Raw genomic sequence first — 17,898 nt, forward strand, 5'->3', positions numbered from 1 at the left:
CTGTTTTTAACCTAACATGTCTCTCAAAGTGTTTAGCTCCATGGTGATGAGAGCAAGAGAAAAACACAGAAACACTGAAAGAACAAATTCCCTCAGAATATTTTAGGGTTTGCAACACAAAGCTTAACATGGAATTACAGAGGCATTCAAGTTGAAAATAGATTCTTATAACTTAGTAATGATGTAAGATGAACAGTCTTTATAATAGCTTTAAAAAAAGCTGATACGTTCCTCCCCACCCCCAAAAAACCCCAGCCTTCTACTTGACTTTTTCACATTAGTAATTTCCCAATGTAAAGAATATAGAAGAAACCATAATCATTGTTTAGAAAAAAGGGTTTCCACTTTGCCCCCCAAGGGGACACTTGGCAGTATCTGGTGGTCACAACTTGGTTAAGAGTGCTACTTGCATCTAGTGAGTTGAGGCCAGGGACACTGCTAAACATCCTACAATCACACAACCTCCATAACAAAGAATTCTCTGGCCTCAGATGGCACAGTTCTAAGGCTGAGATTCTGGTTTAGAAGTAACTTTAACAGTGAAATGCAAAGATTTATAATCACCCCAGTTCCAAAACTTAGGTCAAAGCAAGTAGGGAAGTCTCCCAGGCTCTCTGTACTACCTACAGGCTGATGTTTGCAATGGTTCTACTTTCACATGGGATACAGTGCTGAAAACTGCTATAGGAAGAGATTTCACTGTTGAATAACTTATGAACTTATAAGAAATGCAGAGTACGGTAAAATACATTTACAAATAAACATGAAAAGGTACTTTAAAAATGTTAACCAATGTAAAATAATGATGACAACTCATTAAATGAAGAAAACATCAATGATACTATACTTTTGGTAGTAACAATGTCAATAATGTTCATTTCCACTGACTGATCCTTGCTTGCTAAAAATCTTTCACAATCTTCCTTCCCTCAGAGCTTTAATTACATGGCTTAAATTTATTCTTTACTTCAATTAATATTTCCTGAACACCTACGCTGTGAACTGTTCCAAACCCTGGGGCTAGGATGGTGAACAGAGCAGAAAAACCCTCACTCTTAAAGAGCTTACATTCTAGTAGGGGAATGCAAGAACAAGGATATCAATAAATAATGTAAAGATCAGAAGTGAAAAGTGCCCTGTGGAAAAATAAAATTAAAAAGTGATATGGCTAACAGGACATGGAAGCAACCTAAGTGCCCACTGACAGATGAATGGATAAAGAAGATGTGGCACATATATACAATGGAATATTACTCAGCCATAAAAAGAAACAAAATTGAGTTATTTGTAGTGAGGTGGATGGATCTAGAGTCTTTCATACAGAGTGAAGTAAGTCAGAAAGAGAAAGACAAATACCGTATGCTAACACATATATATGGAATCGAAAAAAAAAAAGAAATGGTTCTGAAGAACCTGAGGGCAGGACAGGAATAAAGACAAAGACGTAGAAAATGGACTTGAGGACACGAGGAGTGGTAAGGGTAAGCTGGGACGAAGTGAGAGAGTGGAATGGACATATGTACACTACCAAATGTAAAACAGATAGCTAGTGGGAAGCAGCCGCATAGCACAGGGAGATCAGCTCGGTGCTTTGTGACCACCTAGAGAGGTGGGATAGGGAGGGTGGGAGGGAGAAACAAGAGGGAGGAGATACGGGGATATATGTATATGTATAGCTGATTCACTTTGTTATACAGCAGAAACTAACACAACATTGTAAAGCAATTATACTCCAATAAAGATGTTAAAAAAAAAGAAGACCAAAAAAAAAAAAAAAGATACTCCTAAAGAAGAATAAGATGAAAGGACTTTCCTTCCTAGCTAAGATTTTGGAAAAGAAAAAAAAAAGCTGTTGTGTATATTAGTGTATCAAAATCTAAATTGAACTTTGGAAGTAAATAGTAACCCCAGAAACAGTCTGAAATTCAAATTTAATTTGGTCTCATTCATTTTATCTGGCAATCCTACACATAAGAGGAAACAGGTACAAAAATGTTCATAGTAACATTGTTTATAACAGCAATACCTGGAACCCACCTAAATCTGCATTGAGGAAATAATGGATAAACTGTATATTCACACGATAGAATATTAAGCAGCAGTGAAAATAAATGAATTAAAGCAACGAGAAATAACATAATGAATAACATTAAATAATGAATCTTAGAAACATTATTAAACTTAAAAACAAAAAAAGTAATATGGCTAAGATGGCTGATTGGATACTCTCATCAACTGGTCAGTCAAGGAAGGCCTCTCTGTGAAGAAGTGATTTGAGATAAGAAGACCTAAATGTCCAGAAGGAACCGGTTACACAAAGGAAGGACGTTCTAGGCAGAAGGAAGAGCAAGTAGAAAGACCCTAAAACCTGAACAAACTTAGCACGTCCGAAGTAAAGAGAGCAGGCGTGGCTGGAGGGCAGGGAGATGACACAGGGTTAAGAGAGACAGACAGCTTCAGACTGTAATGAAGCTCGGAGGCCTCAGTAAAAGCAATGTGAAGCAGCTGCAGGGCTCCACGGGCTTGTCTTGTGCGTGACCCAGCAGAAGATGCAAATGGCTTGCTCTAAGGTGGGATCAGCAGAGATGGAGAGAAATGGACAGAGTTGGGTACTTTTGGAGGTAGAAACAACAAGGCATGCTGATGGATCACATATGGTTTAGAAACTTGACATGCTGATGGATCTAGAAAGAGATGAATCAAGGATAACTCTTGAATGTCTAGCTTGAGCAACTGGTTGGATGATTCTCCTGGGGAATTCAGAGCGGGCGAGAAGCAGGTTTATAAACAGGATGACCAACTATCCTGGTTTGTCCTGGACTGAGAGGTTTCCTAGAATGTGGGACTTTCAGTGTTGAAACCAAGGAAGTACTGGGAAAGTAGGATGACTTGATCACCCCAGATATAAATCAAGAGTTCTCTGCTGAGGGTGTCTATTGGACATCTATGTGGAGCTATCAGACTCACAGTTTGAAATACAGGTGTGAAACCAACTCTGAGCTGGAGACACAGAACTGGGAATCACAGAGGCATACAGGTGGCATTTAAAGTCCCAAAACTAGATGACATCACCTCGGGAGAGAAGAGAAGGGGTCCTAGAACAGAGTTGGCATTTCTCTTTTTCACAGATAATATAAAGATGTCTGCATCAGTACAGTTCCCCATCTACACAGCCTTTCAGACTTAAGACTCCATGTTTTTGACTCTTACTTTCCAGATCTTGCCAGAAAATTATTATAGAAACACAAAGTAAAATGCACATCTCAGATGCTTTGGGTGACTTATTTAAGCTACTGATGGTTTGCTTAAAGCCTCAGCTTTGAGGGCCCCATGTCAGATCCTTCCCAACAGTCACAGACGAGCCCAAATATACAGAATAGGTTTGTTTATTGTCCATCCTTTCCCTTCTCTTTCCCAAAGCTTCACTGCAAAGAAATCCCACGACTACTACTGACAAATGTTTGGCCTCTTTTCCCTACTTCCAATCCCACTTCCCTCCTTTTCTAAGTATCTTTAAGAAGCATGACCTTCGGGCTTCCCTGGTTGCGCAGTGATTGAGAGACCTCCTGCTGATGCAAGGGACACGGGTTCGTGCCCCGGTCCGGGAAGATCCCACAAGCTGCCGAGCGGCTGGGCCCGTGAGCCATGGCTGCTGAGGCTGCGCGTCCGGAGCCTGTGCTCCGCAACGGGAGAGGCCACAACAGTGAGAGGCCCGTGTACCGCAAAAAAAAAAAAAAAAAAAAAAAAACAAAGAAGCATGACCCTCAACTACCACAATCAAAAAGTCACAATGAGGAAAAGGAACACAGAAAGAAATAAGTTGACCATAAAAGCTCTCCAAAGGCAAGTTTCACTTGAGAGAGGCCCACAGTTCAGCGCATTAGTCTCTGAAAAAACTGCTAACACCCTTGGCTGCAACTTAACTTGGGTACACTGGTATTCAAAAAAGGAACAATTACCAGAGTGACTCAACAGATGGCCCATTTAAACTATGGGATTAATACAATGTGTCTGGTGACCTAGTTCAAGTAACTAAATAGAAGCCTCCCAATTGGCCAACTTGTGATTGAAAATATCAAATGTTTGCAGCAGACCTTGTAAAATCTAACTCTATCTGGCCAATGTGGGCAGAGAAAGAGAATGAAACACGAGAAATAATCGAAAGAGGTCTAGGGCTTGGAATGGCCATAGCAGAATTACCTGGCTCCCCTGTGGGACATCTTCATCCCTATGAGGGTAAGCATCCTGGCTAGAGAGAACAAGAAGACTTGGGCATTTAAAAAAATACATTAAAAAATTAAAAAAAAAAAGACTCTGTCTAAAAGATAAGATAATTGAAACGGTAGAATTTCAGGGAGAAGCAATTGATGAGAATAAATTTTACCTAGCAAACCCTACTCTACCGATAAATGGACCACCCCCATTGTGGGTCCCTCTGTAGGGGCCCTCTTGTAGGGGCACAGTCACTCTTCAAAAGGACTTCCCAAATTCTTCTCTAGCACTTAAAAACACTCACATGCTGGATCACTCTGAACTCTTACTAAGTTTAATAAACGTGAAGCATTTTTAATCATATGTAAAGAAAACGAAACAGAAAAGGCAGACTTGAGTTTAAAAATAAAAACAATACTAAAAACCTCAGAAGAGTAAGGGTCAAAGGTTTCTGATCAAACAGCTTAAGCAATATCTTATTATATCATTATGCCTTTTCATTTTACTTTTATACTGAATACCAAATTTGTTTGATTTTTCACTAACAATATTAGAAATTTAAACATCCTAATGTAAATCACCCTTAAAACATTGATTCTCCTGTTGATTGACTGCTGATAACTACATTTTCAGGGCACTCAAAAAATATCATCATATTTTTATGTATGTAAAAAATACTCATATACAATAATTTTATCTACTACATAAATACCTTCTATAATCACCACATTCCTCTCTGTAAGGATGTACATTTTAAAATCCATTGGTAATAAAAGATCATTCCTTTATCTTTCAAAGTAATTTAAATTTTGTAAATGATAGAAATTCAATGAAAAAAACGCTGATAGCAAACTTCATAACATAATTGGGTTTACAGACTTCTGACATTATGCTTACCCACAGTAAAGCTATACAGACACATTTAATGGATACTAAGTTGCATATAATTGCCTGAAGCAAGAAATACATATTTTAATTTACATATTTTTAAATGCACTTAATTGCTTCACCTTCATTCCAGTGAAATCACTAAACGATGCTTCACATATCTATTCCATTAGCATTAAGATGCTATTTATAGCTTTAGAATTTAATGATCTGAAAATACATTAATCCTTCTAAAAAATGTGTTCTGTGATGTCATTATGGCTTTATAAGGATACGCAGAGCTTTTTACTGAGAGGCATTCTGACAAACAGAGAAAAGCAGACACCGTTTAAGTGAAAAAATGAAATGAAAAACTCCAGGTAGGAGTCTTGAAGACAGGGCGCTCAAGGACACGTGTTCTCCAAAGAAAGAGTCTGCTGTGCCCAGAGTCACAAGCCAGAGAGCCATCCTACTGCCCAGCAGCTGGAGGGAAAGGAGACCTCTGCAGGAATATTTCAATAAAAAGAATTATGCTGGAAAAGTAACATACTCTTAAAGTATTTTCATAATTAAGTTAATTTTAAAAAACCTATCCAGTAATGAAATGTAAGATACAAATGAACTCACAAAAAAGTTTTCAGTGAGCTCCTTTTTGCAAAAATATCTTTAAGTTTCTGATGCATATAACATTCTACAGAGTCTCTAAAGATTAAGACAAATTACTACTGTCCAGTGCTAACGAGCTATTAGGGGAGCTCTTTACATAAAACCACATAAGGAACAAAGCAATAAGCACCGCAGTATAATTCTGACAACTATTCCTCTGGCTGGATTTGGAAATTGTGCCCAGAGAGATGACACAGAAACAACTGAGAACAGGTGTGAGCACATGCAGAGGAGGAATAAAAGAGAACCAATCCCTAATCCTGGGCCTTTGCCCATGAAGGGGAACAGGAGGCAGCACCGTCATCTCCCCCAGCAGGTCTTCTCTCTGACCACCAGACCAGGTGAGATGTCCATCCTTTTCAGGGAATCCAAGGATCCCATTCTTTCAAAGCACTTTCCACACTTTACAGTGAGTTATTTGGGGGCAGAGATCAGCTCTTTCCATCCTTCCCAGGGAATCCAAGGATCCCATTCTTTCAAAGCACTTTCCACACTTTACACTGAGTTCTTTTGGGGCAGAGATCAGCTCTCATCAACCTGTACAGTCCCAGATACCAGCACAGTCACAAAGTACCTGCTCATTAAATGTTCGATATAAAAATAAATGAATGAGAAGAAAAAACAGTAAAAGAGAAGAAGCTATTTTCATGGAAGCAGGAGAACCAAAATGAAGAAAAGAGTAACTCCTTGGGAAATGAGACAGAAAACAAAGAGAAGTAGAAAACAGTCCAGGAACAGACTTACACATGTATGGTCAGTTGATTTTCAACCAAGACACCAACTCAGTTCAAGCAGAAAAAAATCTTTTTAAGCAAACAAACGGTAATGGATGGATATACAGATGGGGGGAAAAAAACCACCTCGACAATTACCTTATTTCATACACAAAAAATTAAAGATAGGTTATCAATCTAAATGTAAAAGATAAAACCCTAAAGCATCTTCAAGTAAATATAGAAAAACATCTTCCCAATATTAGATAGGCAAGGATTTCTTGGATAACACATAGTTAAGCACTAACCATGAAAAATTATAAATTGGACTTAAAATTAAATCTTATCCTTATCAAGAGACATCATTAAGAATATAAATCTCTCTGGGCTTCCCTGGTGGCGCAGTGGTTGAGAGTCCGCCTGTCGATGCAGGGGACATGGGTTCGTGCCCCGGTCCGGGAAGATCCCACATGCCGCGGAGCGGCTAGGCCCGTGAGCCAGGGCTGCTAAGCCTGCGCGTCCGGAGCCTGTGGTCCACAACGGGAGAGGCCACAACCGTGAGAGGCCCGCGTACCGCAAAAAAAAAAAAAAAAAAAAAAAAGAAGCTAATTGACCTCATATGGAGTATGAATTATTCTCACTAGAGGTGGAGATAAAAAATTACACGTAACATGAACAAGTTCTGGCTTCTGTAGAAGCTACAACTTAGACTTCCTTTTCTCTGTACACTGAGTCCCCTTTTTGAACACTACATGATTTTACCCTAATTTCAAACAATTTAAAATGTCTAAATAACTGATAAGTTTAATATCATCTCTCTTTTGAAGGAGGAGAATTCTAACCTAACAAGAGCTAAAATGTTTTCCTCGGGGCAAATCAAGTGTTTCCACTGCTAGTATATCCTTCTTTTTCTTATTCAACAATACTTCCAAGATAACTGACACAACTTTTTTGTCTTCCCTAGCTAACACTGTACTTTACAAACATCCAAAATTCTGGAAAGCAAATTCTAGGAATCAACGTTATTACAGTCTTTCACAGAATTTAAGTTCCATATACATTGGAAAGGAAAGAACAGACAGGGTGAGCTGAGAAATGTGCCTCCGATCAAGCGGTCTTAGAGTACATGCAATAATCAGCTCATCTCTTCCCCTCAGTGGAGCAAGCCGCTGGCAGTGAGCAATTGGTGTTTAGAAACAATTCCAAGAGGCTTGTGAAGGTAAACTACTGGCCAGCTACAAGGAATGTCAAATCTCCATGATGCGGTCTTTTTAGAGTTCACCATTAGAGTCAGCACTGGTTTACTATGAGATGCAGGAAAGCATTTCTCATGAGGAGCCGCTGCCAGTGAAGAAGCAGTTTTAGGCCAGCTTCCAAATGCCACCTGGCATCGCCCCAGGGATGAGGCACCAGCTCAGATGATATCTGCGGCAGAAGCAGCATCTCTTCACCCACAGGGGGTTGGGGACTTCACAACAGTTCCGCTTTCCAGCTACTCTGGAAGACAGGGGAAGGAAATGTCTCTCTCCACCTTTAATTCTCCTCGCAAGTTCTCTTTCTGTAGTCCAGGTCATATAGCTCTCTACAAGAACATCAGTGTACACAAATTGAAAAGCCTGAGGGTGAAGAGTTAAATCACACACACACACACACACACACACACACACACACACACACACACACACAAGCTGTATTCTGTATGAAAAGCTCAACAAAAACTACAAGTCCATCTGTCAGAGAAAGCGTCCTCTCGCTGAACAGGAAGTGAGATGGAGACCTGAAAGAGTAATTCCAAGAGCCAGTTATTTTTCATGGGGCCGGGAACTTCATGGTCATTGCCAATAGAAACTTATTGCCATATATAAAGGGCAGTGACTCCTCTCTTTGTAAATATTATGAAATACCAACCACTAGCTTGAATGTAATATAAACTACATTTGTTCAATGTGTGAAGCTTTTTCTTCTGCAAAAGGTCCAAGTAGGTAAAAGCCGGCCTAATCAAGAAATAGCTATTCCCTGGAAACAGGAATGTCAAAAGCAGCCGGTTCTCAGATGGAGGTCAAGAACTGAACAGAGAATATTTATAGCCGGCCACTCAAGCAGAGAATAACTGTAACAACAACGTCCTCGCCCATTTATGACACTTTACAGTTTACTAGAGAGCATTTTTGTATTCATTATCTCATTTGGAAAAATAGGCCAAGTCCACTCAGAACTGTAGGAAGTATCCCAGCACCAAAGAGCATGTGGCCCTCTGCCCTCAGAGGGAAAATACTCACAAAATCAAAATAACTGCATCTTCTCTTGTGCTGAAAAACAGTAACTAAAAAACTATCTTGCATACCCAATTTGAAAGCAACATCCCATGACCGCAGTTAGTGGTGAGCTACATGCAATAAACACGACCAAAAAAAGGGGTGTCTGGAAAAGAAAGACAGTAACTACTTACTAAGAAACCAGACTTTTTTTTTTCTTTATTTTTTGATTGTTCTTCAAGCACTGAAACGTAAAGGAAGGGGCCTACTTTGTCCTTTTGTATCCAGAAATATCAAAAACAGACAAAAACTCCAAAAAGCATCATGACCCTGGCTCTATTTTATAACATTTGGAAGAAAATGAACTTGACAATGAAATTTAGAGCCCTAGTAATGAAGACAGAGAGATCTGAAGTAGCAACAAGAGAAGGCAGAAAAGAAACGCTCAAGTCCAGATCCCATTCTGCCAGATGACTTCCCTGCCAAGGACGATATCCCTACCTAACAGGTGAAAGGATTATCCCTCACGCAGTGATTCCCAACTGTGGTTTCAGACAACCACTAGGGGACTCCAAAAATCTCAAAGAATATGGCAAAATTTCAGAACATAATTTTAATCCCACCAATTTATGGAGGACTAATGTACCCCAAAGACTGAGTGTAGGAATGGTTGGAAATCACCTCTCTGGGAACTAGGCAACAGTACAGCCTTTTACTTTGAAACATGAAGAGAAAGTAACTTCTCACATTTCTCACTCCCCTAGAGAAAAAGAGATCCTACTATATAACATTAGGGAAGAAGATTTGATTTTAAAAAAAGGGTATTCAACTGATGTCACAGCCTCCTCACAGAATTAATGAAGGAGGAATCCATCTGGTCAGAAATTAGAATGGCTGTTTTGAAGAAAAAAGAGTGAGCCTATTTTTTTCCCTGCAGTTAACACGTCAGCAAGTCAATCAAGCTTTCTATTAACTGAGCATCTACTATGAAAAGCAAAACAAAACATGGACAAATTAGCTACTGCTTAAAGATGCCCTCAGACCTTGCTTAGAAAATGGTAGCTACCTGGTGTTATTTCAGGTCAAAAAAGAAGCAATGGCAGAGTTAGCAATTCCTCTGTGGTGGGTTACTTTTTAAGACTACAAATTCCTCACCTGAACTCTTTTCTCTCTAATTTTCTTCCCACATCAGGTTGACCCCTTCATTCTTTACCTGAACTTGACTTTATTCCCATCCTCCACTTAGAACAAAGTCAAACTCCTCCCCCCTCTTCCTACCAGCTGCCCCCCCATGTCTTTCATATCAAAAAAAAAAAAAAAGGAAGGAAATGGGGAAGGAGAGGTAAAAAGATAACCCATTTTGAAGGAATGAGAATGAGGATTGGGAGACCAACTGTAAATGACTTATCCAAATCCTTTTGGAGAAGAGATTACATTGGAATCTTATCTGAAACAAACAAACAAACAAAACCCTATCAAGCTATCTTTGTGAAGGAGTAGTGAACTTAACAGAATCAGGAACCCACTGATAAAGAGACAGTGTTATAACGTGTTAAGAGTCAAAGTAGCAAATTAAAAAATAGGGAGGTTTCTTTATTTATAACTTTAGCATTGGGTCTGAGAATAAAATAAATAAATTTGAAATAAATCTGAAGTAAATCTAATGAGTGCTATGCAAGAAAATCAACTGATACACACCCCCAGCACTGTGAATACAAAGACCACAGTTCAGAATGTTAAACACGATCATGGAAAGTCTAAAAGTCCCATGAAGCCACTCATAAGTAAAACAGGCAGAAAAGATAGGATCACTATTTATTAATGATAATATTTTGAAAACAAATTAAAATTTGCTTTCTTCAACCATTTAAATGCAAAGATCTTAATTTGATGCCTAAAACTAAAAACACACTATAACACCCAGGAATCAAAGTTTGAGTGTTCTCCAACAATACAAAATTATAAAATAATTTAAAACTGGACGCTATTTGACTAATATAATTCAAATCAGTCTCTCAGTGGAAGAGAATAACGTCGCAAAAGTGGAATCCCGCATGCTGTTGCTGTCTAAAGAATCTTCAAAGACAGTGCTGTGTTCTTACTAACATTAACAGCTGCTGAAACAACAATTCTTTTAGAAACCCTCATTTTCTTCCAGGGGTGCAGTTTGCCAAAGAATCCCAGGCTAAAATCTAAATGGACACAGGGCCAAAACTGAGTGATAACACAAAATTCAGACTTCATTTAAAACAACTTTTACACTCTTTCCTTGGAAGAGAGGACAAAGGACAAAGCTCTCATCATTTGCTCTGTTTACACCACAAAGGCTTCAGGACAATAAACTCTGGGGCTGATTACTGGCCAACTGGTTGAAGTGCATCCCTGCTCACAGAGAATGTTTCTGTTATGGACAGACACTTAAAAGAAGCCCTCTGGAAGCTAAGAGGGCTGTGGCATACATACCAAGTTATTTTGAGCCTCAGAGAAAGAAGCCAGCAAACAAATCCTCAGAAACAATCAAAACACCACAAAGGGCAAATAGTTTCAGATCCAGGGAGATGTCTGTTGCTTCCTTGTGGTGTGATGATTTGAAAACCAGACAATAACCGGACTTACTGTAAACTGAAGCATGAAGTGGGATAATGGAGATGTGAGTCAGAGCAGGGTTCCCTGTGCTTTGCAATGTTGCATTGTTTAAGTTACGGGACAGGGGAGGGAGCAGAGAGGAAGGGTACATCAGACAGAATGAGGCAGGGGACAGATACACCATATCAAAAACAAGTCCAGGAGGGACCCTGAATTCAACTACCCTTGGAGAATTACCAAATGCAGCCTTCGGTCACTTGCCTTTTTTCTCCTATCTTTCTATCAGGGGAACGGAGACATTTCTTTTAAAGATATAGTATTCCTCTTCCTATATAATGGCTTACTTTATAAGACTCCCTCACTTAAAAACAAACAAAACAAAACCACGGGTCTACATAGAGAAATATACCCTACACCAAAAATCTCTCCCTAAAATGGTTAAAAACAAAAGCTAACCAGAATAGGCCAGAGCCCAGCTTCCCTTTAAAAAGGCTCCCTCTTTATCCTATGATGAAATGTCAACAACCTCTTGATATAAATACTTGAAGTTCAGATGATATTATGTTTAACACATTCCATATACAGGTATTTAAGAATTTCTGGGTGCCACCACCCAGGTTAGTCCTTCCTTAATAACTGGTGTGGGTCCCCCTGCACCACCCTTTTAATGGTGCGCTCTGTGTTCTGTGAGAACACATTATTAGCTCATGTTAACCACAGCTACTTCTGGGTGGTAAAATCACAGATGCTTTTCATTTTCATCTTCATTTTATGTTTGGCTGTACTTTCCACATTTTCGTAGGTATGTATTGTTTTTGGAAAAGTTATTTTTTAAATTTGGGAGGAACGGAGTGTTTTCCGGAGGTTTTCTGGATACTTCAAACAAATACAACCAAATGGATATTACTCCAAATGATTAGCAAAATACAATAAAAGAACAGAATTTTAGCCACAATGAATGCTGGGCCTTGGCTTGGATCTTTATAACCAACAAGCTCCACGCATTTGCAGAGTGAATAGATGTCCACTGATGTCTCCATCTTTAAAATGAGGACACTGGGCTTCCCTGGTGGCACAGTGGTTAAGAATCTGCCTGCCAAGGCAGGGGACACAGGTTCGAGCCCTGGTCTGGGAAGATCCCACATGCCGCGGAGCAACTAAGCCCGTGCACCACAACTACTGAGGCTGTGCACCACGGGTACTGAAGCCCATGCGCCTAGCACCCATGCTCCGCAACAAGAGAAGCCACAGCAATGAGAAGCCCGCGCACTGCAACGAAGAGTAGCCCCCACTCGCCGCAACTAGAGAAAGCCCACGCACAGCAACGAAGACCCAATGCAGCCAAAAATACATAAATAAAATAAATTTATTATTTTTATAAATGAGGCCACCATGCAGTAATAAAATGGGAATACCATCAAATTTTCAAGATGGGGCCAAATATTCAGACAGAAGTAGAGACAGCTGGTCTGTCTTCACACACTGTTTAGCAGTTTTCCAGAGTACAGAGCGGGTACCTACTGGTACAGATCAGACTAATTCTATTTAATTGATTTGAGAAGAAAATTTAAGAAAAATAACAAAAAACAAAGAGGGTGGGAAGCTTTCGCCAGGGATTAGCATTCATTTAGAAAATTGAGATTTCATTTCCACAAAGTTAGAAGGCATCTGCTACTGAGGGGATAAGACATCATCAAGCATAAAACTCCAGCTATTGCTACACTCCTTAAGAACTTTGGAATTCTTGACCTGGCCTGTCACTGCACCCACTGACGAGAGATACTGACTGCCATGGAAGAAATAATTCACACAATGTAATCTAGAAGCCATAAAGTGATGCTAAATTCCCACTAGACTTAAACTTTTCACGCCCAGTCTGTTGAGGTGTTGGCTAATGACCCAATTATTTACACAATATGCAAACTGAGGGCCATAAGTTTTCGTGATTTGTATTTGGTACTGAAGCATGGTCTCTTGGCTCCTAATTGCAAAAAGAGATTAAGTGAGAGGTATTAAACAAGGCCTTACGACAAACAGGACCAAAGTGCTTCGTAAACAGGCACCCTTTTTAAACACAGCCTAAATTGCTAATATGAAGGTCTCTAAGATTTATATCAGGGAAAAGAGCTTAACTAACCGTGTAATAAGGAATTTTATCAAGGATGTTCACTGACAGGAAATACTTTATCAATCAGTTTCTTAGAAACTCATTCTAAAATCTTTCAACTTAATTCAGCAGATGTGCTAACCATAATTTTATAATTTGAACACCTGATTTTCCAAAATGAACATGACAGTGTATAACAAATAGCAATGACCCAGACCAGCAAAGACAACCCAACTCACGTGCTCGTGCACATACACCCACAGACGCAAAACAGTAGTCACGCCTGCAAAACACAAAATTACACAGCGAGCTATGGCTTTCTTCTACTTCCTGTCAAAAGATGCATTCCTCTGAGAGGCCCACTCACAGATATTTCAATGTGAAAACAAAGATTTATCCACGTATTAAAAAGTCAACTCACATGACAAGTTGAAAATCTGGTCTTTTGGCTACTGACTGGCTAAGTCTGCTTGTCTTTTTCTCTTTAGAGCAGAAACAATAAGATGTTAAGTGCTGGGCAAGATCCCTAAGGCACCATCAGAGAAAACCCATAGGAAAACAAAAAACAAAAAACCTCATTAAAAGGCTTACTTTCTAGCTAAGAAAAGTCTTCATTTTATCTTTATCCCCAAATGACTTACAAATGTCCTCCACTTTAGAATGAATATGATTATTTTAATGTTTTGTACTAAAATAAATTGGAACAAAGCGAACTTATGATTCAGTGAAGACCAAAAAAAGACTTTCACCCACTTCATTGCCAGGTAACTGACAGGTGTCAATAAGTCAGAGAAGAAAAGGATATCAAATTCCGTCCTAAATATGAGAGACACTGATGAGTGGTTCAAGTTAGAAGATGCAAAACGCACACAATATAAACTTCCAGGATTCCCTCCTGCGTCAACCACGCTGCAGCAGTTAAGCTGAGACTCTCGGCAGCAAGACAGCCCCTGGGGGAGACCAAACTGGAGCTGAAGACAGGCAACCACTACTACCCCTTCACAAAGGAAAGGCTAGAAAGCGCGGAGGAATGTTCTAAAACAGACCCGCAAAACCCAAATTGCTTACAAATGTCAAATGTTCCACTGCTTTTCACTCTATCTAGGGAAGAAATTTGCTTTCACAAATGGGCACATACCCATCTTCAAACTCAAAGAACAAGTCTCCCTTTCTAGTTCCTTCAATCAGAATAAAGAGTGGAAAACATTTAGTAGCATTCTGGATAATTTGCACCAATTTAGATGATTCATGTATTGCTTCCCCAGACTAAATGGTCTATGGCTAGTGATTTCAAGTCAACAAGGGTGCGGAAAGCAAGACGTAATTACAGATCTGGGTCACTGTCTAGAAGTTCCCTCAGCCCAGTGGAGCATCCCCCAAAGGGCACCATTTCATTTTGAGGCATAAAAATAAGCCAAGTCTACAGATCCCTTTACACAGGAAATAAATGAGAAGACATCCTTCCACAAGAAATAAAAATATCAGTTCACTGAATTGATCTTTCAAAGAAAAACGTCAGTAGTCTTTTTCCCTTAAAAAACAACACTAAAGTTTTTGAAACAAGAATATGGAAATAAAATTCATTACAGGATTATAGCTTAAATATCTTGCATTTCTTGTCTATATTTGGCCTGCTGTACAAATGGCATTCCATTTGCAGTCTGGTCATCTCCCAATGCAAAAGATTTACTAGCTCTTTTCATAGGGGCCTCATTGATTGGGTGTTTCCATTTGATGGTTATAATCTTCTAGCATTGGCAACATTTGAATTTATGATCCTGGGCCCACAATGAAGGAAAAAAGCTAAAGACAGTTACATTTAAATAAAATTAAAAGAAGGATTCATTTTTTTAACAACAGAAAAATGCATGCACAAAGCACCAAAACCTAAAACTGGATTTCTACAAAAGATGTTATTGAGTCTGTAGTGTGGATACAATCTATATGAATTAAGGGGAAAAAAACCTTTTGGGTTTACTGTTTTTTTCACGTTAAACATTTAAGCGATGGGACTTCCCTGGTGGCGCAGTGGTTAAGAATCCACCTGCCAAGGCACGGGACACGGGTTCGAGCCCTGGTCCAGGAAGATCCCACATGCTGCAGAGCAACTAAGCCGATGCGCCACAACTACTGAAGCCCATGTGCCTAGAGCCCCGTGCTCCGCAGCAAGAGAAGCCACCGCAATAAGAAACCCGTGCACCGCAACGAAGAGTAGCCCCCACTCACCGCAACTAGAGAAAGCCCGCGTGCAGCAACGAAGACCCAACACAGCCAAAAATAAACAAAATTAAAAAAAATTTAAGCGAAAAATAACACCCTGAAAAAAAAAGGAAATCCTCTTCTGATTGTCATAAATCTTTCTCTGACATTTTATCTGTAATTACGCTCCCAAATTGAGAGGATTAATGATCTCTGAGTGGAAATGACTATTCAGTCTGTGGAGGCAACATTCCAAACAAGAACCGGGGGAGACGACTCCTCAAACGGCAAAGAATGGGTGTTTTGAATGCAGAAGTTAAACGACCTAAGAAATGTTTCAGACAAGGATGCTACAAAATCGTCTCCAAGACTCAGGCTGGGGCACAAAAGGAAATAATGAGATACTACAATTCAAAGTACCGTGCTTCATAATCTGTTGATAGGAGTGGATGCCTCCTCTATTACTGCTGCCACAAGGCGGAAACAAATTTAGGAAGTACATGAGGCAACTCTGTCAGTATGATGGCTAACTGTCAGAGTGCAGAAGAATGCAGTTTTACCCAAGTTTGCCAAAAGCATGCATTATGACCACACGATGAATGGAGCTATTTATATGAAAAAGTAACCAACACACTCTGAAAAGCTCACTGATGACACAGTAGGTCCTGTACATGCCAAACCTTCACAGGAGTGCAGGCGCGGGTGTGAACTCAGCAGCAGACCAAGCACCAGACTCCAGAAGATAAGCGTGTTGATGAAACTCATCAGCCACTGAAAATCTAACCCATTTCATTACGGATCACCAAGATGCCTAGTGACAGATCTTCGGACAAGTATCTGAGAACACATTCATAGCTTCCTTCTGTGATCCTGAATTTCTTCTCAAATTCTTTGTGATCTTAAACAACAAATACACGCACAGTATCTACGTTTACCTGAAGTGAAAAAGCATACAAAAACCATCCTACTCATACGTGGTAAAAGCACAAACAAATGCATGAGAAGAACAGAGATCAAAACCAGGAAAGAGGTTCCTCAGAGGCAGAGAAAGGATACTATTATGAGGGAGGATGGCCGTAGGTTTTTAACTGTTCCATAGGATTGGTAAACATTCTATTTGTCTAGAGTGTTGTAGCAGGACACATAATAAATATCTGTTATATCATCCCTTATGCAGTTTCTGTATTTGAGTACTCACAGTAATTTTTGAAGAACAAAAGCAAACAAGGAATTAGAAGTCTGGTATAGACTGTTCTAAGAAAACACAAGGGACAGCTCCACACTGTTAAATATATACCTATAGAAGGGGATGGTTTTCAGGTCAGCAGTCTAAGACCCTTTTCAGCGTTCACAGCCCAAGTGGGTTGATTAAAAGGCAAAACCTCCAGGGAAAGGAAAGACAGAATCCGAAAGCAATGTATTTCATTCTCATGTCTTTGAATATGAAATCACTGCCTGTGAATTGTTCAGAATGAAGAGGGTGCCCTCCACAGCAACACATCCTGTCAGGTTAGTTTAACAGTATGAGTTTGCCTCCCTTTGCAACTGCTCCCACATTCCCCAGGGAGAAACGAATGGAGTACTAAAAACAAATGGAGATGAAGTGAATCACCTACGGTCTTTTGGCTCCCAACTCAAAATGGCTTAAACAGAAAGGAAATGTTACTGGCTCACATGCTTGGACTTCCGGAGGAGAAACTGCCTTCAAGGCTGGTTCCTCTGTCCTCCACTCTGTGTGACTTCCTGCTTGGCCTGGAGCCACACCAGACCTCACACCAGCGCAAAACAACATCCAGAAGAAGAGAGGCAGAGGCAGGCTCTTCCGGTAGCTCTGTTTGAAGTATGAGAAGACTTCTGCCAGAAGCTCCCGGCAAACTTACTTTGGAGTCTCCTTGGCTAGAGCAGGATTAGAGAACCATTCTTGAAGCCAGGCCGCTGGCCAGTGAATGCCCACCACTGGCTGATGCCTCCTCCCCGATGAGTTAATCATGCGTGGACACAGCAGGGATGGGACTGCCCCTCACCAGGGCCCACCCTGGAGCTGTGGTCAGCTCCTCAACCCCGTAACATGGCGGGGGGGGGGGGGGGGGGGGGCGGGGCTTGTGGTGGTGGGGTAGATGAGATGCATAACATGGATTCAATCCTAATGTCTACTCACTAGCATTTACAGGGAAAGGCCTGAGCCATTCTGTGTTTATCAGAAGATTAAATAAATCATAATCGTGATGTATTTGTACATATATAAAGCTAGAGATGCAAAACTCAGATGATCAAATTAATTACTTCCTTTGAG

The 17,898-nt window shown here is 40.0% G+C and overlaps 1 protein-coding gene across 19 annotated transcripts in view; it reads right to left on the reverse strand.

Moving 5' to 3' along the window:
• Positions 1-17,898, reverse strand: part of SIPA1L1 (signal induced proliferation associated 1 like 1) — a 503,209-nt gene that overhangs the window by 181,341 nt on the left and 303,970 nt on the right. The gene's annotated exons all lie outside the window — the stretch shown is intronic.

Source organism: Stenella coeruleoalba (genome assembly GCF_951394435.1).
Source record: "Stenella coeruleoalba genome assembly, chromosome: 2".
Classification (NCBI taxonomy): Eukaryota; Metazoa; Chordata; class Mammalia; order Artiodactyla; family Delphinidae; genus Stenella; species Stenella coeruleoalba.